The sequence below is a fragment of the Phacochoerus africanus genome, chromosome 6 (genome assembly GCF_016906955.1).
Source record: "Phacochoerus africanus isolate WHEZ1 chromosome 6, ROS_Pafr_v1, whole genome shotgun sequence".
Lineage (NCBI taxonomy): Eukaryota > Metazoa > Chordata > Mammalia > Artiodactyla > Suidae > Phacochoerus > Phacochoerus africanus.
The window spans coordinates 10575638-10603248 of NC_062549.1; the positions used below are offsets into that span (position 1 = coordinate 10575638).

At 40.1% G+C, this 27611-nt stretch overlaps 1 protein-coding gene across 9 annotated transcripts in view; it reads left to right on the forward strand.

Moving 5' to 3' along the window:
• CYRIB (CYFIP related Rac1 interactor B) overlaps positions 1-27611 on the forward strand; it is a 165039-nt gene that overhangs the window by 74551 nt on the left and 62877 nt on the right. The window lies entirely within an intron of this gene.

Here is a 27611-nt window from a genome sequence, read left to right on the forward strand (position 1 = left end):
CTCCCCCGCCCCCCGCCACCTGTGCGGCCTGACCGTCCAACTTATGGACTGCTTTGACCTCTTTACTCCCAGCATTTAAAGTCCAGATTCTCAGTCCTAGGGTGTGGTCGTAGTGTGTTTCCACAACACACAGTTTCTACTATAATTACCCAAATCTTTGACTGTCAAACTGTGTGAAAGTGGCAATTGCTGTGTGCGTGCGTGTGTGTGTTCATGTTCCTCATGGCTATTCTGGGTCCTACCAATTATTTTCGCCCCCCACCCCACCCCAGGGGTATCTATGATGGTTTAATTTGCCCTGAATGTAAAATTTGGCAGAAAGTTGTTACTCTTTCGTCTCCTCCACAGTCCTCCTCGCGTGGTTCCATGACTGATTTGCAACGTAACCTGTTAATACTGTTTGTTGCTGAGACTTTTTCTCAGCTCATCTGTCAACAACAGTTACTGAGTGTCTCCCGGTGTGCAGAATACTGATGAAATGCTGAATTCTTGCAGTACCACAAAGTGCCATTCTGGATCAGGCAAAGATTAGGGGCATTTGTTTATACTCCTCCTCTCATGTAAATTTATTGAGATTGCCATCTTTTTATTCCTTAATACGTAATGTGAAAAATGTACATCAGTCAATTTTGCATTTTTACGGTCTTGCCATTTGGAAGATTGGCATTCCAGAGGAGTGTTTCATATAGCTAAAGGAATGTCAATCTCTTGAGTGTTGAGGGACTTATTGCAAATCTTTTTAGACTAATGTACGTCAAGAAAAATAAACCGATCCCTTTAATTCTTTAATTGTACTTAATAATAGAAACAGAAGCTTTGTGTCTGAACACCTTGGTAATTGCAGCTTATTTGGTAGCCTGCTTGTAAAGTGTTGCAGTTAACTAACACTGCCTGATTCAGCTTTCGTAAAATGAAATGACAGCACTTTTTTTTTCCATGTGACATTGGTAGTCCATAATAATGAACTACAAAGAAGATTTTTAGTCCCGAAGTACACCTACCTGGGTATCGGTGTGATACAGTTGCTATCAATGTTAGCAGCATTTTCCTAACATCCCTTTTTTCTAGGAAAGTAGGTACTAAAAAAGGTGCTTGGCTCTTTGTCCCCTTTTAGGTTTTGGATAACGATGTTACATAGTAAGATTACTTAACTCATAGTCAAGATTGCATGTTTTTGGCAGAACAGTTTTGCTAGGTTTATTTATTTATTATTTATTTTGCCTTTTAGGGCCACACCAGCGGCATATGGAAGTTCCCAGGCTAGGCTTGAATTGGAGCTACAGCTGCTGGCCTACATCACAGCTGCAGCAAGGCAGAATCAGAGCCGCCTTTGTGACCTACACCACAGCTCACAGCAATGCCGATCCCTGACCCACTGAGGCCAGGGATCCAACCCGAATCCTCGTGGATACTAGTCAGTATATTTTTTTAATTGTTTAAAATTTTAGCAGTATGTAGCTACTTGAGAGGAAACTCTTGTTTTCTAAAATGCAGGACAGGGAATTTCCGGCGTAGGCTGGCAGCTATAGCTTCGATTCAACCCCTAGCCTGGGAACTTCATATGCCTCGGGTCCGGGCCTAAAAAGCGGGATCATAGCGTGAACTGTGAACTCTGGATTATTTGATAATTAGAAGCTAGATTTTTCTCTCCTAAGAAAGTGGTTAATCAAAGGGGGCTAATCACCTCCAGCAAAAATAAAATTTCAGATACTGGGTAAAACTAAGTAAATGTAGTTTATTTCTGATAGATTACAGGGGACATTTAACATAATTAAGTTTAAGATTTATTTCTCTGAACTTTCCCTCCCAAAATGGATAAAAAATTATATTAGTGTCACTATTGAGATTATTTGGCTCATATTTGAAATGGTCATTTACCTTTACTTAGTAGGTAATTGAGCAGTAGAGAGATGCTTATTTAATCCTAGTCTCTTTGGGGAAAATATTGAACTGTCATTACATGAAGTTACTTAAATCATTAAACATTGATGCACTCAACTGTTAGAGCCTATAATTTGCTCTTTCTCTTTTTAAGGAAAACAAAATTATGAAATTTTGAAATATGTAACCAAATTGTTAGTGGCATGGCCACTGTTAACTCTTGGTCTCTCCTTTGCTGTTGTTGTTGCTGGGTAGTTTAGCATAGTGCCTGTCTGGTGCACAGTGGATAGTCCATAAATGTTTTGACTAATTGAGTGAATGACAAGGTCAGGAGAGTTAGACTATAGCATTATTTTGTAATTATGTGGCAAAAGTTTTGGAGAAAGATGTTGATTGCTCTCAGCTGTAGTAATCTCAGCTTGTACATTTTGAAGATTGCTCTATTTGATTGCTTAAACTGCTTTGAAAGTAAAATAGACATTTTGTCTTATACTTTAGTTCACTGAATGGATTTGTTCACTTAGGATGAATATTTGGTATGTGTATCTTGTCCATATTCATGAACAGTGGTCAATTCATGTAATTTCTTGTGTATTTAAAGTTTCCAAAAGTCAGCATAAAAATTCTCGAATGTGTGAGCTCATCCTATATTATGATCCGTTCACTAAATTAGGTTAATTTTTCAAGGAATACTTTTTCCTACAGCAGGAATGGAAGGAAGAATCCAATAATGTGGCGATAGTTAAGTAGTATTTCAGTGGTGGTCATGATAATAACGTTAATAGTAACTAACACTTAGCCAGGGTGTACTACTTGCTACTTCCCAGGCGGGGCTGTAAGACATTTCTTTAATCTTTACATCGCCCTAATACTAGTAGGTGTTGGTATTTCCATTTTACTGGGAAACTAAGGTTAAGTAACTAAAGTGACACAGCTACTAAGGGATTGAACTGGGTCTTGGCTCTTAATTATTACGCCGTGATAGTGAACACCTCTATGTCAAGTTCTCTGTGTCCATTAAGTTGGTTTTATGACAACCCTGTAAGGTGTAGGTCAATTCCTAGTTAATTCTTACTGAACATTAGGAAAGTAGGGCTCGTTGAGCTTAGGTAACTTGTTCAAGTGCATGCCCAAATAGGATGAAGAAAGCTCATATTTAACCCCAGGCCTCCATGGCCTTTACTAAAATTCTACTGCAAAGTACTAATTTGAGGTCCTATATTTTATATTGTACATTTAGTAGGTTTATTTAAAACAGCAAATCTCAGAACTTTTTGAGCTGCCACACAGGATGGATGATGTTCACCTTTCTGTACTCTCCTTGAGCATATCCGGGATTATAATTTCCTGCTCACTGGCTGTAGCTTCACCCCTTTCGCACTCGTGCAAGTATATTGGAATGCAAATGAGTGGTATTTGTAAAACTTTTTAAACAAGGAAATCATTCTTAGAATTTTGATTCTTTAAATAAACGCGTTTCTTATCACATGTCCCACATCCTGATTGCGGTACCATGGGTGAGAGTGGCTGTTTTCAAAGATTTTAGGTGATTTTGTGTAAATAGAAGACCTAATGCAAAATAAACTTATTTTCAAAATTAACTTATTTTGAAAAGATGATGTCCAGTGGTACTGTTGTATGTAGCTTTTAATCCTGTACAGCTATTTTCTGCCATGCAGGTAATCTGTACTTGGTGCCCTGTGTGTCTGGCCTGTGTTAAATTGAGACTGATACACTTTTCACTGTGTCTGTATAGCCTAAAAACCCTTCTTCCAGTCATAAATTGGCATATTCTCAGATAATCCAAATTACACTGAGTTGTACAGTCAAACAATTTCAGTAAACACTGGAAAAATATGACATATTCCCAGATATTATTATTTGTGATTATTTATGTCATCTCTCTGTTCTTATTGAGGATAACGGAGACTTGCAGGCACTCATTTAAATGAAATCTGAGATTGACTAGGTTTTAAAGTGGACTCTTGTAGTTTGTTGACTTGTGCTTTTCTTGAGAGATTCTACTTGTAAAATTTTAGTTTGTATTGACAAAAACATTGCATTTAAGCCCTGTTTTGCTCTTGTCTGATAGTGTGAAGATTCTCAGATAAGATAGGAATAATACTACCTCTACTATTTGCTGCGGTGTTCTACTCTTGTGAAATTTTTGTATTAATTTTAATACAGCATGATAGGGAATGAAAAAGGTACTTTATTTTATTTTATTTATTTATTTCGTTTTTAAGGCCACACCTGCAGCATATGAAGATTCCCAGCCTAGGGGTCTAAACAGAGCTGTACCTGCCAGCCTATGCCACAGCCACACAGGATCTGAGTGATGTCTGCGACCTACACCATGGCTCGAGGCAATGCTGGATCCTTAACTGGATGAGCAAGGACAGGGATTGAACCTGTGTCCTCATGGATGCTAGTCAGATTCATTAACCACTGAGCCATGATGGGAACTCCAGAATGTACTTTTATTGAAGTAATGCATTTCTAAGTCAAATGGTCATTAATTTTGTTTGTTTGTTTGTTTTGATCATCTTTTTCTTTGGCACCTGGCGAAATCCTTGGCATGTGATTGCCATTAATTACTCAGTTAGTTAGCACATAAGCAGGGTTATATGAAGATGAATAAAATATGGGAGTTCCTGTTGTGGTGTAGCGGAAATGACTCCACCTAGTATAGTATCCATGAGGATATGGGTTTGATCCCTGGCCTCAATCAGTGGGTTAAGGATCTGGTGTTGCTGTGAGCTGTGGTGTAGGTTGCAGACGTGGCTGGGATCTGGCATTGCTGTGGCTGTGGTGTAGGCCGACAGCTGTAGCTCCGGTTAGACCCCTAGCCTGTAAACTTCCATATGCTGCAAGTGCTGCCCTAGAAAAAAACAAGCAAAAAAAGGTGAATAGAGTATTAGTGGTCCCTTTTTACAGTGCAAGACAAGATAGAGGAAAAAGAGTATTAATTCAGCAGGTACCTAATCTTATTTTACGATAAATGCACATGTTGTAGTGCCGTCTAAACTAAGATCTGAAGAGTGAACCAATAGTCATTTGGACGAAAGGGAGGATGCATAGGCACAGGAGGAGGGAGAGGCCAAAGTTTGGAGATAAGAGGGGTCCTGTACATCTTAGAAATAGTCAGTCACTGGTTCTGTACGGCAGTAATGTAGGTGAGAAAGGAGGTGTGGGAAAAAGGTAGACAATAAGTCAGCTCTGAGGCTGTCTGTGTGTCTCGTATTAATTCACATCATATGGGACTGAAGACTAGGGGGAGCCAGTATAGGATTTTAAAGAGGGAGAGCGTGAAATACTGATTTATCTTTTCAAAAGATTGCTCTGATATCTTTTGGAGAATGGATTGAAGGTGAAGTAAGCAAGTTAAGCTGTTGCTCTAGTCCAGGAAAGAATTGATAGTGATCAGTGCTCTGCTATTGACAGTGGAGGGCTGATGTTAAATCTGTGAGTTGATGATTTTTTTTTTTTTTTGTCTTTTTTAGGGCCGTACCTGTGGCATATGGAGGTTCCCAGGCTAGGGGTGGAATCAGTGCTGTAGCCACCGGCCTGTGCCACAGCTCACAGCAACACAAGATCCTTAACCTGCAAGGCCAGGCATCGAACCTGTAACCTCATGGTTCCTAGTCGGATTTATTAACCACTGAGCCATGACGGGAACTCCTATGAGTTGATGATTTATTGGATCTGAGCTCCATTGAGCCAGTAACTCTGTGTCCAGTGGTAAAGCAGAGCAGGCATTTCCCCCAGAGTTCTTGCTACCACTTTTTCATGTGAAGTTGAGATGCTGTTGGGGCTAAGGCAATGCAGATAGGGTTTCATAGATGCCTTTTCAGTTGGCTCTCTCTATTGTTAGTCACTGAGTATGAGGTGACCCACCCCAAAGTAGGAATATCAGGCTGGAACTCATGAGGCGTCCATGAGTCAGGCTTTCAGTTTCCATAAGAGCAAGCTAATAGCTGCTTAACAAAAGGAGTGTGCTGGTTAGAAGTGTCTGGGAGGCAGAGTCCACAATGCCTAGGGGCACCTCCAGGTGGTGCCTTCGTCAGGGGCTCCAGTCAGTAAAATCATGAGTCATGGAGATTTAGAACTAGAAATGGTTATTAGGGTTGTGGGGCCCCAAAAGTACTAGCATGTTTCTCCACGCAGCCCTTCCTGATTGGGAGACTCCCCTTTGGTACTTACAGGATGGGGATGTACAGCCACACTCACATAAGTTGCTGCTATACCTGAGGATGGGTGTTGAGGCAGCAGCGAGAGGACAGCGAAATCGCCCAAAGTCACTTCATGCCCCTTCTCTACTGTAAGTCCTGCCCAAGCCCTATTAGCCGAATCTGGATGTCCCTCCCTTCATGGGACCAGATAGGGTGACAGCCTGGGTGCCTATATCCAAGAGAGCCATATTCAAGAGTCCCTCTCTGAAGTTTGCTGGGAAGCCTCTGAGGGGCATGTGCGGCCTTCAGTCCCTCTTGGGGGTCAGGGAGACCTCAGCCCAATCCCTTATCATTTTTCTCTGTAAAGCAGAAGAGTTTGGGAATAGAAGTAGAGGCTGATGGGAAGGGGCGCAGAGGGAGAGAGCACCTCTGTACTGTGTGCACTTTTGGTCCTTCCCTTGTAATTCAGCCAAGGGAACTTCTAATACTTTTGGTGCATCTAAAGCTCAATATTGTCAGCAGGTCATCCTTACTTACAGTCTGTTTTGGCTTTGGGGCCTCTGGCTCAGCAGTCACAGCCTTTCACCTGGAAATACAGAGCTTGTTTCCATTGTCATGACACATCCCTTCCTCTGCTAGCCCAGGGGAGAATGAATAACAACCAAGTCACCATTTTAATGCCTGATTTCAATCCATCCCACTTTTCATTGCTCAGTTTCTAAACATTAATGCAACTCCTTTCATTAACAGGACAGTGGGGATCCTTATTCCCCTGTCTCTCCACCCATCATTAGCGTGACTCCTATCCCAGTGCTCTTCTCCTTTCCCAGAACTCTGCCCTCAGGGGCCTTTATCCTCTTCTAGAAAGTCATGGCTCTGTCAGTATCCTACTCTTGTTGCCAAAACTGTCCAGAACCATGATGATCTGAGATCTTTCCGTACTTGCAAGCTAATAAGTTCCCCTGCCACATTTTTGTGGATGCTGGTAGAAGACAGGAGACTCCCCTGTGAGAGATGAAGGACCGTTTATTCCTCTCAGTAATAACAATATCTGGAGTATAGGATTTGTACTACTTTCCTGATCCTCAGGCACCTATAGCAGGCCATGTTATTGGAGAGAAGCCCTGTGTTTCGGGAACCCAAGTCCTTTGTAATGAGTGGTAAGCATGCCTGTCCTTTACTCTAGAGGGATATATTATATTATACTGGACAGTAAGCATGACTGTACTTTGCTCCAGAGGGAGACATCGTTTTTATCTTTCAAGACTGTCTGCTACATGGATGTCCTTGAAAATATAGTCTAGAGCAGAGGGCACTTGGTATCTCTGCTTGCAGCACATTTTAAAAAAAGGCCTATAAAGACTTGTTTCTCAACATATATAAATTTTACTTAAATCTGACTTTAAAAAGGTAGCTGGCATGTTGTAAGAGCACAATACATATTGTTATTGGTGTTCATTTCCTTGCTCTATTTTCTTTTTTTTTCATTCTTTTTTTCCCTTGCTCTGTTTTAAAGGGCAGATGTCTATGCAATGACTGGTATAATTTTGGGATTAATTTTCTTCAAGGCAAGTTAGTAACTAATAATGCTTACTCAAAGAGTAATGTCTAACATGTTCAGATGCCTTTTGATTTGGGGAAAAAAAAATCATATGTGCCCTTTTAAGAGTTTCAGTAACATTAAAGTGAAATATGGGAAAACAACCTTTGGTTGGCAAGGAATGGGATTACTTTGCTTTTGTTTCTATCAGACTATATTGCTGTATTTAAAATTCTGGCAAATTCTAACAAAACAATATCAATTAAGCACAGTGTTTTTTGTTTTGGGGGGATTTTTTTTGGCTGTGCCCAAAGCATATAAAAATTCCAAGACCAGGGATCAAACCCATGCCACAGCAGCAACCCAGGCTGCTGCAGTAGCAACATCAGATCATTAGCCCACTTCATTCACCATAGGAGAACTCCTTAAGCAGTGTTTTAAAGTGAGGCTTCTTTTTCATTAGATGCTGAGACAGTATAGATTTAAGGGAGTAAGAGGCTAGTGTAGTTAGTTAGAGGGGGGTTTAAACTTGCATTTTATTTTATTTTACTTTTTTTAGGTGTAGGGCTCCATTTTATCAACTTGCATTTTCCCTTTCTTTCTTTCTTTGGTCTTTTATGGCCAATCCCGAGGCATATGTAGGTTACCAGGCTAAGGCTCAAATCAAAGCTATAGCCGCCGGCCTACACCACAGCCAAAGAAACGCAAGATCCAAGCCACGTCTGCATTCTACACCACAGCTCATGAAAACTCCTTAACCCACTGAAAGCTGACTTTACTTGCTGAAGATTGTTCCATTTGAACTTCTTTTGACTTAAATATTTAATGTGTTCTGCTATTAAGCAAATATATTTACCAAGTTGTTTTTGTTTATTTATTTTCTTTTTTTGCCTTGTTTGGCTGCACCCATGGCATATGGAAGTTCCTGGGTCAGGGATCGAATCTGAGCCACAGCTGTGGCAACATCAGATCCTTAACCCACTGCACCAACTTGAACTCCCCAAGTTGTTTTTAAAAGTACAGAGAAGTCAGCTTCATTTATTCCATTCATTCGCGTTAAAGTGTACATGAAGTTAGACTTGGAAATGTAAAACAATCTTTTCGCTATGGTGGTGCTAGTTCTGAGTTGATAGTAAAAGTGGGTTAAATGGAGGGCTGAAGCATTTTGGAAATAATCTTTAGTAAGTGGGACTTCTTATATTAAAATGTGACTATAGTTAAGCTAAAGCCTTCTTTTTTATTTATAGAACAGTATGTTGAAGCAATAGTCAAAATATGTAGCCTGGGATTGGCAACCCTCTGAAATGGGTGTGCCTAAGTTCCATTATAGTATGTGTCATGGTGACAACTGGCTAGTGTTCTGTCTTTGGTATGTGTCACTGACCCTTTCTTAGTAGCCTATTAGCATATTTAATGTGTGTCTTTTAAGAGCTTCATTTTCCCTTCTTTTCAGTGTTTTTTCTTTATAAGCAACTATTAGAAAGTTTATATTGTTGTATTGAAATGAAATTTAACTTTTTTTTTTGTCTTTTTGCCTTTTCTAGGGCTGCTCCCACAGCATACGGAGGTTTCCAGGCTAGGGGTCATCTCAGAGCTATAGCCGCTGGCCTACACCACAGCCACAGCAACGTGGGATCTAAGCCGTGTCTGCAACCTACACCACAGCCCACGGCCACGCCGGATCCTTAACCCACTGAGCAAGGCCGGGGATCGAAACTGCAACCTCATGGTTCCTAGTCGGATTCGTTAACCACTGTGCCACGACGGGAACTCCCCAAATTTAGCTTTTAAACCATTCTCAATTTGCCTAGTTTGAGTAAGTAGATAGCATATGCATTTAATTAATTTTAAAAAATATTTAAGTACTTTGAAATTCTTCCTAGTTGAAGTATACAAGCAAAACTTTTTGTGACGTCCTTTTACTACCTCTGGTCTCTCAGACACCTTCTAGGATCTTAGCTGGGCCTCACAAGTAAGAGATGAAAGAACAGGTTTTGAAAAAGTATGACTGGTTTACGGTATTATAGGAAACTGCCCTCAAGTCATAAAGTAAGGTTAAACAGGTGCTTTCAGGCAATTCATCCCAGGCCCTTTTTTTCCCTGGTAGCAAGGTCGCATTGCACATCAAGGCTTCTTAACTCATGGCCTGTGCCTCATCTTCATATACATTCTTTTCCCTAATCTGTAAACTGGGAACCCTAAATAACCTTTTCACAAGTTAGTTGAGGATACTGGAAAAGAGATTGCTAGGAACTGTTCATGATTTGGATAGTATTGAATAAATTTAAATATTTAATACATTCTGATATTTCATAAATACCTTTGCCAAGTTGTTTTTGAAAGTTCAGAGAAGTTGGCTTTATTTATTGCATTCATTTGGGTTAGATATGCATGAATTACCTTTAATCCCCCTTCTCTGTAGGTATGACCTTGCTGGATTCCTATCCAAAGAGTTCCAGAACAGGCTTTGGATGATTCTGCTTTTTTTTAGTCTCTGGTATAGGAATACATAATAAATACATAATATCCATATGTGTGCATGCTTATATAGCTTTATTCCTATTAAAATTTTGTATAGCAAGATCATATAATTAATATGGAAGAAGAAGGTGACTTTTTTTTTTAATCTTAGTAAAGATGTGGGGCTAGTAGCTAACTTGGTCAAATAGATGTACTCCCATGACTCTAATACTCACCAGAAAAGTAGAAAGTAAAAATCACCTTAGAGTCCTGATAATGGAGATAAGGGTTACCATGTGTATGCTGTTCTAATATATATTTTCTTTTAATACAGTTTGGTTATGTGACTGAATTTTAACTTTATTTTTTCTTTTTGGTCTTTTTTGGTCTTTTCTAGGGCTGCACCTGTGACATATGGAGGGTCCCAGGCTAGGGGTCCAATTGGAGCTGTAGCTGCCACACCACAGCCACAGCAACTTGGGATCTGAGCCACGTCTGTGACCTACACCACAGCTCACGGCAACACCAGATCCTTAACCCACTGAATGAGGCCAGGGATTGAACCCGCAACCTCATGGTTCCTAGTCAGATTCGTTAACCGCTGAGCCATGATGGGAACTCCTGAATTTTAACTTGGACATCTAGGAGGAAAAAAAAACAAAAAACAGTAATTCCTTTAGTGAAAATAACTCTGTGGCATGTGGAAGAGCCAGGAATTGAACCCGAGCCACAGCAGTGGTAATACCAGATCTTTAACCCACTGTGCCTCAAAGGAATTCTCTCCACTCTTTTAAATACAGTTTTACTAACGTATACATATCATAGAATTCACCCATTTTAAATAATTCAGTGGTTTTTAGGAAATTACTGAATTTGAACATTCACTGAATTTACTGAACCATAGTCCAGTTTTGAAAAATTACCATCAACCCAATAAGTTCCGTATTCCCTATTATACTTTATCTTCATATCTACCCCAGCCTCAGGTAACCACTTACAGTAGTCCCCCATATCCATGGTTTCAACCTTGTCAACCTTTCAATGGAAAGTTCCAGAAATAATGCATAAATTCAAAATGTGTGTGCTATTGTAACATGAAATCTTGTGCCTGTTCTGGTCCATCCTGCCTTCCCTTTGTCCTGCGTATCCTGCTCCTTAGACACTTAGTAGTCAGTGTCTGGGCAGTTAGATTGACTGTCATGATGTGACAGTGCTTCTACTACACAGGTAACCCTTCTTTTACTTAGTAATGGCCCCTAGAATGCGAAAGTGGTGATGGCAGTTTGGGCAGCTAAAGGGAAGTTGCTGCGTGCTTCCTTTAAGTGAAAAGGTGAAAGTTCTTGACTTAATAAGGTAAGAAAAAATATCCTATTCTGGGGTTGCTAAGATCTAAAGAACAGATCTGTCTGTGAAATTGTGAAGAAGCAAAAGGCAGTTTGGGCTAGTTTTGTTGTCACACCTCAAACCACAGTGCATGATAAGAACTCAGTTAAGATGGAAAAGGCGTTAAATTTGTACAATAGGATTTTTTTTTTTGTCTTTTTGCCATTTCTTGGGCCACTCCTGCAGCATATGGAGGTTCCCAGGCTAGGGGTCGAATCGGAGCTGTAGCTGCCAGCCTATGCCAGAGCCACAGCAACGCAGGATCCAAGCCGCGTCTGCAACCTACACCACAGCTCACGGCAACGCCGGATCTTTAACCCACTGAGCAAGGCCAGGGATCGAACGCACAACCTCATAGTTCCTAGTCGGATTCGTTAACCCACTGCACCACGACAGGAACTCCAATGGGATATTTTGAAAGAGAGACCACATTCACATAAGTTTTATTCAGTATGTTGTTCTAATTGTTTTATTATTTGTCTCTCTCTTTTTTTTTTGTCTTTTCTATGGCCGCAGTCACGGCATGTGGAGGTTCCTAAGCTAAGGGTCTAATTGGAGCTGTAGACGCTGGCCTACGCCATAGCCACAGCAACACAGGATCCAAGCCGCATCTGCGACCTACACCACAGCTCACGGCAACACAGGATCCTTAACCCACTGAGCGAGGCCAGGAATCGAACCCGCAACCTCATGGTTCCTACTTGGATTCATTAACCACTGTGCCACGACGGGAACTCCTATTATTCGTCTCTTAACGGTGCCTAATTTACAAGTTAAATGTTATCAGAGGTATGTATGTATAGAAAAACACAGTGTTTAGGTTTTGGCACTACCTGCAGTTTCAGGCATTCCCTGGAAGTCTTCGGACATACCCCCTTGGATAAGGGAGGACTACACTACCTACTTTCTATCTCTGTAGATTTTCCGCTGTTAGACATTTCTGACAAATGTATTAATACACTATGTGGGTTTTTTTGGGTGTGTCTGGCTCCCTTCACTTAACATGTTTTTGAGGTTCATTGATGATGTTGAGTGAAGTTGATCCTTGAACAGTGCAGGGTTAGGAGATGCTAGCCCTCTGCACAGTTGAAAATCCGTGTGTACCTTTCCAGTCTGCCCTCTGTATCTGCAGTTCTGCATTTTCTCAGGCTTAGCAACCTCTGATCTTGTAGTTCTTGCTCTGTTTTATATATACATATATATATTTTTTTTTTCTTTTGTCTTTTTTGCCTTTTTGACTTTTTCTAGGGCCGCTCCCGTGGCATGTGGAGGTTCCCAGACTAGGGTCGAATCAAAGCTGTAGCCACTGGCCTATGCCAGAGCCACAGCAACTAGGGATCTGAGCTGCGTCTTCAACCTACACCACAGCTCACGGCAACACCGGATCCTTGGCCCACTGAGCAAGGCCAGGGATCGAACCCGCAACCTCATGGTTCCTAGTCGGATTCATTAACTACTGAGCCATGGCAGGAACTCCTCTGTTGTATATATATATTTTTTGTTGTTGTTGTTGTTGTCGCTATTTCTTGGGCCGCTCCCGCGGCATATGGAGGTTCCCAGGCTAGGGGTCCAATCGGAGCTGTAGCCACCGGCCTATGCCAGAGCCACAGCAACGCGGGATCCAAGCCGCGTCTGCAGCCTACACCACAGCTCACGGCAACACCGGATCGTTAACCCACTGAGCAAGGGCAGGGACCGAACCCGCAACCTCATGGTTCCTAGTCGGATTCGTTAACCACTGCGCCACGATGGGAACTCCATCCTCTGTTATATATTAATTGAAGAAAAATCCATGTGTAAGTGGAACTATGCAGTTCAAATCCATGTTATTTAGTGGTCAATTGTATAACAATATTTTGTTCATTTTAATTGCTGAGTAGTATTCCATGATACAGATATACTACATTTTGTTTATCCATTCACCAGTTTATGGACATGTAAAAAATTTTTTTATTAGAGTTGGTTTATAATGTTCTATCAAAGATGCATGGTTTGCACCTTTTTTCTCCCAGTCAGCTTGTCTTTGTATTTTCTTTCCTTTTTTTTTTTTTTTTTTTTTTGCTTCTAGGTCCGCACCCCTGGTATATGGAGGTTCCCAGGCTAGGGGTTGAATCGGAGCTACAGCTGCCTGCCCACACCGCAGCCACAGCAACTCAGGATCTGGGCCTCATCTGAGAGCTACACCACAGCTCATGGCAACGCTAGATCCTTAACCTGCTGAGCGAGGCCAGGGATCGTATCTCCAACCTCATGGTTCCTAGTAGGATTCGTTTCTGCTGCACCACAGTGGGAACTCCTCTTTTTATTTTCTTAATGGTCTTTCTTGAGTTGCAGGGTTTTTGGATTTTGATTCAAAAATGCAGTTTTATCTTTTTTTTCTTTTTTTCTTTTTACGACCATACCTGTGGCTGGGGGCCAAATCAGAGCTGCAACTTCAAGCCTACGCCATAGCAGAAGTATTGCTGGATCCTTCAGCCGCTGAGTGAGGCCAGGGATGGGACCTGCATCTTCACAGAGACTGTTGGGTTCTCAACCCACTGAGCCACAGTGGGAACTCCTCTTGTTTACTTTTAAGGATTGTGTTTTTGGTGGTGTGTCCAAGAAATCTTTATCCAATCTAAGGTCATGTGATTTATGTCTTTGTTTTCTTCTAAAGTTTTATAGTTTTAGGAGTTCCTGTCGTGGCGCAGTGGTTGGTGAATCCGACTGGGAGCTGTGGGGTTGTGGGTTTAATCCCTGGCCTCACTCAGTGGCTTGGGGATCCGGTGTTGCCATGAGCTGTGGTGTGGGTTGCAGATGCAGCTTGGATTCCGCGTTGCTGTGGCTCTAGTGTAGGCCCGTGGGTGCAGCTCCGTTTGGACCCCTAGCCTGGGAACCTCCATATGCCGTGGGCAGCTGCCCTAGAAAAAAAGGCAGAAAGACCAATAAATAAATAAAGTTTTATAGTTTTAGCTCTTATATTTAGTTCTTCGATCTGTTTTTAATTAACCTTCATATATATTGTGAGGTACAGTTCTAAGTTCTTCTTTTTATATATCAATATCCAGATTCTCAGCCTCATTTAAGAGAGTCCTTTCCCTCACTGAATTGCCTTGGTATTTTTGTTGATAATCAGTTGACCATAGATAGATGGGTGTATTTCTGGGCTCCCACTTCTAAATATCTATCCTTCTGCCAGAACCACATATTTTGATTACTGTAGCTTTTCATATCATATTTTTAACAATGCAAATAGCATTCTTTTCTTATAAAAATAGATGTTCATATTTATAAAAATGGAAACTATATAGAAAAGTAAAAGAAGAAAGCAAAAAAATCACCATCTAGGTAGTCCCTGTTTTGGTGAACATGTTTCCAGAGGTCTCTGCACATACATGCGTGTTATGTGAGTGTACATGCACCCTCCTCACTTATACATAAAGACACGTCAGTGTTTGCCCACGCTCCTTGTTCTCGTGTGCTTTTTGAGTGAATGCGTCTATTGTCAACTTTAAGAGAGAACTGATTATTTTTCTTTCTTCAGGCACTTCTGTAATTCTGTGAGTTTTACTGATATATACTTCTGAAAAGAGTGAAGATTCTTTGGATTAAACTCTAAGGCTGTTTTCTTGGTAGCATGTTAAGTGGAATTTATTTCTCACTTCATCTGCTGAAAGATGACTTTAAAATAAATTTTTTAATGTGTGCTGTGTGAATGGATGGCAAATTATATATGAAAACTTAAAATTAATCCCCCAATCCAGTTTTAAGTATTTCCATAAATCGCGAGTATTGCATAAACTTTTTGGCACTTGTGATAATGAGTGTGGGGCCAATAAATGAATATATGTATTTATATGATAGTTTCATTTGCAGTCGTGTGAGAACTGATCCCCACTGCAAGCTAGTTTTTACCGTGTTAATAAAGAGATAGCATCATTTGCTCTTTTCTGCTTTGAGAACTCAATCTCAGAGCCCTGATGAAGGTGGATCCTAAGATACTTTCAGTAGCCATCAGGGAACTGTGACCAAACTCTCAAACACTTCTCATCTGAGTGTAGGTCACATTCCATGATCAGAAACTCTTCTGACATTCACATGTCCCTTGTAGTATGATTTTCTATAATGACTACATGGTTTAAAATTACATTTAGAGATATAACAGATAGAGGAGGGCGTATAGATTTTGCCTAATTCTTAAAGGTTGAAGTTTAATTTCTCGCAGCAGGGAGCCATGAAAGGTTTTTGCCTTTGGGGAATAGTGTAGAGAGACAAGTTTCAGAAAGCATTGGTTTAGTGGAAGTTTGGTGTTTGAAAAAAAAGCATGCTTCAATTGTGTGAAACTGGATTGCTCAGCCGAATTTATATAAAAGAGGTGTTTTTGTACGTGATTTTAAAAAGCTGAAACAAAGTTTGAGATGACACGTGGATTCCACAGAATGGAAAGCAGTTAGCAGTGGCTAACTCTGGTGGGATTTTCAATTTTTCTAACCTGCTTTTGGTGGAAATTTTAGAAAAAAATGTTAGCTATATTATGAAATAAGCTTTAAAATGGAACTCTTGGGAGTTCCCCTTGTGGCGCAATGGAAATTAATCCAACTTCTGTCCACAAGGATGCAGGGTTGATCCCTGGCCTAGCTCAGTGGGTCAGAGATCCCATGTTGCTGTGGTTGTGACATAGGCCGGCAGCTACAGCTCTGATTAGACCCCTAGCCTGGGAACTTCCATATGCTGCTGGTGTGGCCCTAAAAAGCAATAAATAAATAATAAATGGAACTCATTTATTCTGAGTTTGGCCCAGAGTCAATAGATGAGTATTTCTGAAGTGACCTGTAAGAATGCCATGCAGGTCTTAACAGAAGAAGGAGCCAGAAAATGGGTCTTGTGACTTCTGACACCTACCCCATCTGTTGGCATACAAAGATCCAGAAAGTTAGAGTTTTTGAACTGAGTTGTTGGAAATTGGAAAAGAGTTTTTGAACCAAATTGTTGGTGTACTGGGAGTTTCTCCTGCACACCCACCACCCTGGAGTGCTCTCCCTTCCCAGTACAGGAGGCACTTGGAGAGCCTGCTGTGTAACAGTTTGGTTTGGGGGACACAGTGGGTTGATGCCTGTCACATTCATGCCTGGTGAAAGAGGCTGTCTGCTCTGGCAGCACAGAAAAACGAGGTTCCTGTGTGGGTGACTGCCCATCCTTCTAGCAGTCTTTGGGGCAAACGGTTCATGTTTCCCTGGACCTGATGATGGTCACTAGTGAGGGAAAGCCCGTAGAAGCAGGGTGGTGTGGGGTGGAGGCGGGCAGAAATAAATGGCTGACTTCCTAAGAGAGATGCTGAGTTCTCCACCAGGGGAATTGCAGTGATAGATCTCAGTGGGCTGGCGCAGCTGAGAGTGTCCCAGGACCCTGAAAGCAGTTTGTCCCTTGCACCACCCCCTCCCTTTTTTGGCTACACCTGTAGCATGTGGAAGTTCCTAGGCTAGGAATCCAGTCTGCACCAGAAGAAAACTCCTCAAAGCAGTGCCTGACAGATCACTTTGGAGCCAGGAGAGTGCCCATGCCCTACGGAGACCCTTAATTGCCTCCCCCAGGGGTACTAGGGTGGAAGAGGGGGGCGTGGGGGGGGGCAGACCACAGTCCCCTGGTACTGCTAGCCCTAGGCAGAGTGGGATGAGGGAGAAGCTGGATCCTGGAATGAAAAATTTTTCTAAACTGGATCTATCAATTTCTAATCGTAGGTAGTTTTTATGTGACCAAAGTCATAGGCTTGCCTAAATAAAAGTTCAGGGACATTAACTATCACCGAAGAGTAACTTAAAATGATAGTGCTATACAAAAAGTGGCGTTATGGTTACATCCCACAGATGCTGTCTGCTCTTTCAGGTTAGTGGTTACTGTTGTTTTTCTAATAAGAAAAATATCAGTGAAAACAAATTTTTACAAGAAGAATGTGTCCATTGAGGAGTTTTGTTGTGGATAAAATGACATCAAATTTGGGACCAGGGGAGTTCCCGTCGTGGCGCAGTGGTTAACGAATCCGACTAGGAACCATGAGGTTGCGGGTTCGGTCCCTGCCCTTGCTCAGTGGGTTAACGATCCGGCGTTGCCATGAGCTGTGGTGTAGGTTGCAGACGCGGCTCGGATTCCGCGTTGCTGTGGCTCTGGCGTAGGCCGGTGGCTACAGCTCCGATTCGACCCCTAGCCTGGGAACCTCCACATGCCGCGGGAGCGGCCCAAGAAATAGCAACAACAACAACAATAACAACAACAACAAAAGACAAAAAAAAAAATTGGGACCAGGCAGATCTGTGCTTGAGTCATGTCAACCCCTTAGCATTGACATGAGGTAAATAAACCAATTTTTGAGGTTCATTTACCTCATTTACTTTTTATAAAAAGCATAGCATCACCTGCTTTCTAAAGAGATTATGGGAGTTCTGTTGTGGTGCAATGGTTAACAGGTCCGACTGGGAACCATGGGGTTGCAGGTTCGGTCCCTGGCCTTTGCTCAGTGGGTTGACGATCCGGCGTTGCCGTGGGCTGTGGTGTAGGTTGCAGATGCGGCTCGGATCCCGCGTTGCTGTGGCTCTGGCGTAGGCCGGTGGCTGCAGCTCCGATTGGACCCCTAGCCTGGGAACCTCCATGTGCCGCAGGAGTGGCCCAGGAAATGGCAAAAAGACCAAAAAAAAAAAAAAAAAAAAGATTATGGTCTGTAGCAAAATGCATGGTATACAGTAGGTTTTCAGAAATATTAATAGCCCTCTTTCCTCCTTAAAGCAAATATTTCCTGTATTTTTAAAAGTCTTAACATGTGTTTTACTTCCTCTAAATGTGTTTCTTTAAAATATCAAGTGGGATATATATGACTACAGGATACTTACTATCAAGGATGTTAGAACTGTGAGCTTTTTAGTATAGTGAAAATTAACCTTCAGTTTGAATTGTGAAAAGTTTTTAGACAGAACGAAAAGTAGTTTTACTTACATGTTCATTTTTAGTGAGGAAACATATGAAATACGGGTCTAAAGAGAAGGTAGACCTAGGTGGAGCATCTTTTCCTTACTATTCTTGGGGCAGTTTGGTTTATATAAAACAAAAAGACAGCATCTTATTGCAGAGAGAATACTTTGTGAAAACCAGTATTGCTGCGGAGGTGCTAGTGTGATTCCCAGCCCTGAGCAGTGGGTTAAAGGATCTGGCATTGACACAGTTGCAGCTCAGATTTAATCCCTGGCCCAGGAAATTCCATATGCCTCAGGTGCGGCCATTAAAAAAAAAAAAAAGCTTTTTTTAGGCAAAGGGACTATTTTTCTTTTCTGGGTTAATGGATGTGCTGATATAAATCCCCCCCCCCCCAAATTGTTTTACTTAATTTAAAGCATATGACGAATGTTTTTGGAAATTGTTAGTGGTGGTGATGTTGTTAAACATACAGGACAAATTCAAACATCACTACTTCTCTAGCTTTCTCTGGTGCTGTCCTCTTGCATAATTCAGTTACTCCTTCATCCATTTCCCTGTAGCAGTTTATCCACAAACTCTAGTGTAGCATTGTGTTTAATTACACTGTGTGGTAGTAATTTGTTTATGTGTCTTCTTATAGACTGTGAACTTTTGGAGAGCAGGTCTTATATTACTCAGCATCTTATGCTCTGCCTTTAACGTGTCATCTGGTGTTGGAAGGCCTCTACTAATCATTGTTGAATTGCCATTAGGAAACACTTTAGCACTTTTTTTTAAAAAGATTATGTGATAAAACATTTTTAATAGTTAAAGTGTCTATTTATAGCTACTCAAGCAAATAGTTGTGCAATAATATTACATATCAGACATATAGTATCTCTCCAAAGTGGTTATCTATGCTTGTTGCAGTTGAATTATTTTGTTAGCCTGGAAAAACCATTATCTTTAAAACTGTCGTGTAAAGATATTTAGTATATTTTATTTACAGTCTTTTTATAAATTTAAATTTTAATAGGGGAAATTACACATTTTTCCTGAGTTTTATCAGTTACCTACTACTTTTTCATTGATCTCATTTTCAAACAAATCCTTTTAGCAGAATGGCCAATAATTCCTTTTTTTTTTTTTTTTTGTAGTTTTCTAGGGCCGCACTCGCGGCATATGGAGGTTCCCAGGCTAGGGGTCTAATCAGAGCTGTAGCCACCAGCCAACGCCAGGGCGACAGCAATGCGGGATCCAAGCTGTGTCTTCGACCTACACCACAGCTCATGGCAACGCTGGATCCTCAACCCACTGAGTAAGGCCAGGGATCGAACCCATAACCTCATGGTTCCTAGTTGGATTCGCTAACCACTGAGCCGCTGTGGGAACTCCAGCAGAATGGCCAGTAATTCTAAACAATCGTATTTATTCCAGTGTCCTTAAATCATTTATCTAGTTGTTTGCTAAATCCATCCATTCACCATATTCACACTTGAGACTGATGTGTCAGGCATGGTGCTTTAGTGCAGGGGATACAATAACAGTGAACAAGCTTTCAGTCCTGGGAAAGAGCCAAGCATTTTGATGAGTGGTACAATGTGTCATGGGGCCCATGAAAAGATATTTAATTATCTTGGAATATACCTTCTCTCACACTGAATTTTCTCTAAATTTCTATCATAATTATAGTCAGTAACTGTTCTAGTATGGACAGAATTGTTGAAGACTTGTTACTTTCTACATATGCACGTATTTCAACAGGAAATCATTAATTAACCTCTTCAAGGGTGAAGATTGCCTTGTTTCTTTCTATATCCATGGCTGGAGACATAGTAAAGATTTTAATAATGATTGTTGAATTGACAAACAGAAGCCCTATAACCCTCTGGTGCTGCTTAAACTCTTTAGACCTTGAAAACTACAAGAATGGTAGTAATAGCACTTACGCAGAGGGAGAGCTGTAGGCTTAATGTGACAGGTTAAGACCTGGGAAAAGAGCCAGGCAATGGCTTGTTATTTGTAAGCAACACAAATTACCTCTTATGCAGATTTTGCAATTACTTCTTAATTTTTATTTTATATTAACTGAGGTTAAGAAGTTTTAAGAGCAGGATGTGTACATTTGATTTTTATTGGTGGTTCCTAGTTTTCTTTTGCATAGATTTGCTTTTTCATTCTAGTCTTATGGAATAAGGCTTTTTTTTTTTTAATTGCGAAGATGACTAAAAACATAACCATCTGCATTTTGAAATTAGTGATATTATAGTTCAGGCTCAAAAGTTTGAGGACATGTTGCACTTAGATACTTACTTTCTTAGAGCATTATAGTATTTGGCACTTTGGTGTTGCTGCTAAACACTTGTTTATTACTTATTCCAGCAGTAGGAAAAAGGCTGGAGCAAATTAAGATGTGGACTTAGGTTAGCTTTGGGACTTTGGATTTTCCAACTGTGGACTTGTCTTAATGTTTCCGTTACTGTGAAGTATAATTTTCAGAAGTACTCTGTGAAGTGCCACAGTTGTAGAAAGGGACGTTAGTGAATGCACTTTATATTCTTTGCTTCCAAATGGGGTCATTTTCTTCTTGCTAATGTGAGTTAGATATATTGATGTTTATGTATTTCTGCATATGTTAGATCTCTAATAGTCACTGTAATTAAAAGTGAGAAATCACATGGTTTTTAACACCCTTTGTTGTATAGCTTATAATATGGAGTTGTTTTTTGTTGGTTTTTTTTTTTTTTGGTCTTTTGTCTTTTTAGGGCCACACCCGTGGCATATGGAGGTTCCCAGGCTAGGGGTCAAGTCAGAGCTGTAGCCACTGGCCTACGTCACAGCCACAGCTCACAGCAACACCAGATCCTTAACCCACTGAGCAAGGTCAGAGATCAAACCTGTGTCCTCATGAATGCTAGTCAGATTCATTTCCGCTGAGCCATGATGGGAACTCCCTATAAAGCATTCTGTATTGTCAGTATCTTCATTTCTTATTATATTTTAAAGAGACAACCAGACAGCTTAGGAAAAAATATATTTATAGGTATGGTTTATATAACAACAACAACAGCTTCCATTTATAGGTATTAGGGACTGTTTTAAGTGTTAAATTTAAGCATATATTCATTTATTCCTCACAAGAACCCAAAAAGAAGTAGGTATTACTGTTTGTTATCCTCTCTCCAGATGAACAAATAAAGGCAGAGATTAATTGGTCCAATGCTAAGCCTGACAAGTCTGGCTCCAGAGTTCATGCTATGAATGGTACATTTTGTAAACCAGCACTGGTTCACAAACCATTGCCAGTCTACAAAAGAACTGGGATTTGTATTTTGCAAGTCTTTCAAAGACAACTTTTTTTTTTTTTTTTTTGGTATTCTGAGTTTTTTCCCTTTGTATATTAGATTTCTGGATTTTTTTCCTTTGGACCATCATGGATGGAAGACTTAAAAACAAGTGTCTTTGACCAGAGAGCTTGAAGACTCTGAATAGGCTATGCAGGAAATTCTATTCAGTACTCTAGAAGTGACCCATATTCAAAGAATATGCCTTGGTCTTCATAAAAGGATTAGCTAATGAATGTGTTGTTATATTGCATTATATTGTATATTATATTATTGTATAGCTCAATCAAGAATTTTGCTGAATTGAGCAACTTCTCTTTCTGATTTTATTTTATGATGGAGAAAAGAGGGCCTTTACTGTAAACACTTTAGGAAGAGGCAAGGCTTATCTGGAAAGTTTTTGCTGTGTTTACTCATCATTTTGAAAGTGGAGCAGATTCCTAAAAGTCAAGTTACTAAATTGTACCATTCACCTTTGTGGTTTGCATGTGTATTTTTATCAGTTTCTTTAACAGTGATAGACGAAAACATGCTTTTTTTTTTTTTTTTTTTGGGTCACCATAAGCATGACATGCAGATTAAGACTTCACTGCATCATTTTACCTGAACCATGTTTTAAGGTGCTTCAGCACTTCTTCCTGTTGATCACCTATGGAATTGTTTAGGAGGAAAGAAAAGATTTCCAAAAAAAGAGGGAAGAGAAAAAACACACCTTAGCCTTTGTTTTCTTTTGAATGTACCTTCTCTGTCCCCAGTCTCCCTTAACCCAAGCACCAGAGCATGGGCTAACCTCTCCTGCTAGCCTTTGATTGCTTGCTCATTTGGCATGAAGATTTAGGTATTTGATTTATGTAAAATATATGAAAGGATATGTAAGTTATAAATCATTAATAAGCATAATCATTAATAAGCATAAGCTCAGCACTAATTAAGATCTAGGAAACTACTTTGTTCCTTCCCTGTACAATTTCCCTGCCTCCCCCAAGGGAAAATACTCTCCTGAATTTTGAGATGATTGCTTTTATAACTTAAAAAAAAGTCTATGTCTCTAAGTAATATATATTTTAGTCATGACGTTTTTTGAGTTATGTAAAAAAACCATTGCGTCTTTTGAGACTTTTAATGAATTCATTGTTTCTAAAAATCTTCCTTTTGCTTCGAGGTGGCTGTGGTTCATTTGGGCTACTTTATAAGTTTTCATTGTGTGAAAAAGCTAAAATTTATTCTCTTGTCAGTGAAGGTTTAGGTTGTTTTCAGTGTTCTGTTATTTTGTTTCCCTCCGTAGCAGATAGTGTTGCTTTGAGCATGCTGGTACCTTTCCTCTGGTATCCATATACAAGTGTCTTTAGGTGTATATATCTGAGAGTAGAGTTGTTGGATTCTAGGGTATGCAATATTCACTTGAACAAGGTAACTCCAAATTTTTCTAAAATGATTGTAACAATTTATAATCCCACATATTGGGTGTCTAAGAGTACCTACTGATACACATTTTTGTCAACACTTAATGTTGGGTTTCTTAACTTTTGCTAATCTGATGGGTGTAAAATGATATTTCATATGGTTTTAGCTAAGTGTGGAGGCTGAGTGTTTGCCTTTCATGTTTCTTTTTCTTGAACTGTCTCTTCTTGACTTTTCCTTTTTTTTTTGTCTTTTTGTCTTTTTGCCATTTCTTGGGCCGCTCCACGGCATATGGAGGTTCCCAGGCTAGGGGTCTAATCGGAGCTGTAGCCGCCAGCCTACACCAGAGCCACAGCAACTTGGGATCCGAGCCGCGTCTGCGACCTACACCACAGCTCATGGCAACACCAGATCATCAACCCACTGAGCAAGGGCAGGGATCGAACCCGCAACTTCATGGTTCCTAGTTGGATTCGTTAACCACTGCGCCACAACAGGAACTCCATTGATTTCTTTGTCTTGTTCCTACTGAGTTTAGCAGTTCTTTGTATACTAGATACTAACTTTTTTTTTGTTATATATGTTGGCAGTATCTTCCCGCAGCCTAGTGGTTTATATATTCAGTTTCTTTAAAGTGTCTCGATAGAAAATTTTGGTATTACTTATGATCAGATTAATCAGATCAGTCTTTTGTGGTTAATGCTTTTTAATATTTTATTAAAATTAATCATTCCTTCCCATCGTTCAGATCGTAAAGAATCATTCTTGTATTTTCTTCTGAAAGTTGGAGTTTTGCCTTTCAATTTAAAGTCTTTAATCCCATGAGAATTGATTTGTGTATAGTATAGGATAGAGATTTTATTATTTTTTTCCTATATGAATAATCAGTTACTCCAGCTCCATTTATGCAGCAGTCCCTTCTCCCCAGTGATCTGCAGTGTGGTCCCTTAGCATTTACTTGCTCTCCATAAAAGTATGTATTTGTCCCTGGACCATGCATTCTGCTTTTGGACTGCATGCTGTTTCATTTGCCAGCGTGTGTTAATGCTGTTCTGTCTTAATTACTGTGGTTTTATTTTATATATTGATATCTGATTGGGCAAGTTTGTTTTATTTGATTCCTTGAACATTTTGGCTGTTCTTGAGTTTTTGCTTTTTCATATAAAGTTTAGAATCTGCTTATTAAGTTTTATAAAAGAATCTTTTGGGGAGTTCCCGTCATGGCTCAGTGGTTAACGAATCTGAGGTTTCGAGTTCGAACCCTGGCCTTGCCCAGGCGTTGCCATGAGCTGTGGTGTGGGTCGCAGATGCGGCTCGGATCCCGCATTGCTGTGACTCTGGCGTGGGCCGGGCGGCTACAGCTCTGATTGGACCCCTAGCCTGGGAACCTCCATATGCCGTGGGAGTGGCCCAAGAAATGGCAAAAAAAAAAAGAATCTTTTGGGGATTTTGGTTGGAAATGCACTTAATATTTATGTGAGTTTTTGAGAGAATTGACTTTTTTTTACAGTATTGAGTCTTATTTATGAACATGATGTCTTTACATTTATAGCTTTCTGTAAAGTTTTATGATTTTTTTTCTATGCAGATATTGCGAGGCTTTTGTTACAGATTTATTTCTAGTTTATTTCTTTTTGCTATTGTAAATTGTGTCTGTGGGAAAAATTATCTTTTGTACTTTTTACTTGAAAATAGAAATCCAGTTGAGATTTTCATATTGATAATAATATGCAGTTACTTTGCCAAACTCATGAATTGTTTTTCCTTAAAAATTTTTAACTTTTCATCTCTTTCTCTTGACTTTTAACATTGTTGAAAGTAGTACTGGTGGACATGTTGTCTCACTTAGATTTTAAAGGGAGTGTTTCTAACAGTTTTTTCATGAAGAATTATGTTTATTATAGGCTTTTGGTAGAGGTAGATATCTTTTTATCCTTTCTATTCTTATTTCGCTAAGTTTTTTTTTTTAATACAAGTAGTACAGCTTTCATGAAAAGCTCTTTCTGCATCTTTGACCTGTTCATATGGGTTTTTTTCTCTTTAATCTGTTAATGTGAAAAACAGTTTCCAGGTTTTCTAACCCAACTTTGCATTTCTGAAATGAGTCAGAGTTGGTCCTCGTTTGTTTTTTAAACTTTTAAATTCAGAGTAGGACTAGGAGTGGTGAGAATGGTGGTGGTGGGAGGGTAAAGGTGCTGAAGCAGGTCAAGAAGCTAGAAAAGATAGTCATTTCAAATGTGCTAAAACAGTGATTTATGCTAATTCTGGAGCATATTTATACTCAGGATGTATAATTAAGTAGGTATTTATTTGATCTTTTCTAAAATTGACCCTGGGGAAGGTAATATTTTCCTTATATATAGAATTGTAGAAGCTTTATTTTTCTTGTTATTACTTCTCTTTTATGTACCTTTCCTTTAAAATTAAATCGTGTATGTAAATTTCATGAGATTTTGAACACATGGAGTAAATTAAATGAACAACACTAAAAACTCTTATCTTTTCTTTTTAAGCAAGCATTTATTTTCCAGAATTTGAGTTTATGGAACTGCAAAATAGGATGTGTATTTGTTATAGAATATATCTTAAGCCTATGAAATCTTTAGGTTGGCATGATTGCAGCACCTGGTGTCCAAATGCATCTTAGAGTATGTTTATTGCTGTATATTTTCTAAAATATGCCTGAGTTTAGATATTAGAGAAATCCCATTGTAGAAAGTTTGGTGATTAGGGCAAGACATTGACAGTAGCCAGGAGATCTAGAAGAAAGAAGGTTCTGTGCACTGTTCTAATGCCTGGTGATCATCTTTATCAAGCCTTTGCCCCAGGCTTTCCAGTTATTGATTGCTTTTTTTAGGAATTATTTTTAATTCTACAGAGGAAGCTAGTGGGGAAGTAGTATTTATTTTACAGAAAGTTAATTTTTAAAAAGGAGTACCGTAACTGTTACGGCCTTAACAGTTTCCTAAAAAATAGTTCTTTCTCTTTTTTCCTGCCCCTCCCAGCTTCCCTGTCTCCCTTTTCTCCTCTCCCCACAACCCCTTGTGACTCTGAGCAAGCTGCTTCTCCCTTTAAAGCCTCATCGAGGAAAAGAGGCAAATAATTTCAGTCTTATTAGTTAGTCTTCAATGAAGTTAAATCTTAACAAAGTGCTTAGCGATGTCTGAAACACAGTAAGTGAAATGGCAGCCTAGAAGACAGACAATTTTAAGAGACCATATCTAACTTTATCATGTACATTTATATTGGGTGTCTGATCTAAGATGTTCAAACATGACTGTGACCCTCTTAAAAATAAGTAAAGCCTTAGAAAAGTGAGAAAGGATTAGTTTTACAAATGTGGAGGAAAAATAGTCGCCCTCCTTAGTAAGTAGTTCAGTAAGACACACATACATGCACACTTTTGAAACAGTGAAGTTCATGTCTAGGATGCATAGTGCTGAACGCAGTATAGATTGGAACATACCTTTGTATAAAGCAATTTGGTATTAGGTATCAAGACCTAATAATATCTTAAAATTTTTAAACTTATTTCTGTGAGACTCTGGGTTGGTCATAGCCAGGATAATTATCTACATTGTACTCTGCATGAAGGTGCCACATCTATCTATCAGGCACAAGGTAGAAATGTCACTTCTGGGATCATGGGTGGATTTAGGGATCAGGCTCTTCTGGCCACATTTTGAGCAGTGGTTGCCTGATTTATAAAGCCACAACAGCACCTGTGGCATGCCTGGGGTCAGAAGCACTCATACTCCCTGGCCACACTGGTGCATGTAAGTGTCTTGTCTGGACTGAACTGAAGCCATCCCCTGAGGGTTATTTTTTATCACTTACCTCCCCCCTTAGAGGATGATTCTCAAACTCTCCCTTCCTCCCCACTTGGCACGACCTAATGTGGTAGATCTGAGAAATTTAGAGCAAGCCTGCCTGGCATTGTCTTAGGCATGTTTGTGCCTTGATGTCCAGAGGTTATGTTTGTTAGTATGCAAGAGCGTGACTCATGAGCAGAGATCCATGTATGCATAGCCAGGGCTATTGCTTGCTGGGCTTCTTGAACCCCAACCCTGGCAGAACTACCTTGTACAATACAATACAATAACCAGGTTGTACAGTAAAATACTAGTTCATAGTATGAGGAAGGGATAATTTTTTCTAACCTGCACGAAGTCTTTATGCGCTTTTGGAAGCCCTGGATATAGCAGAGCCCTCAGTAGGGAAAAGAAAATGTGGTATACCTAAATGTTAGGATGGGACATAATGATTTTGGAAGAATTTTTAATGATACATATGATTTGTTTTTTTTTTTTTTTGTCTTTTTGCTATTTCATTGGGCCGCTCCCGCGGCATATGGAGATTCCCAGGCTAGGGGTCCAATCAGAGCTGTAGCCACAGGCCTACGCCAGAGCCACAGCAACGCGGGCTCCGAGCCGAGTCTGCAACCTACACCACAGCTCACGGCAACGCCAGATCGTTAACCCACTGAGCAAGGGCAGGGACCGAACCCGC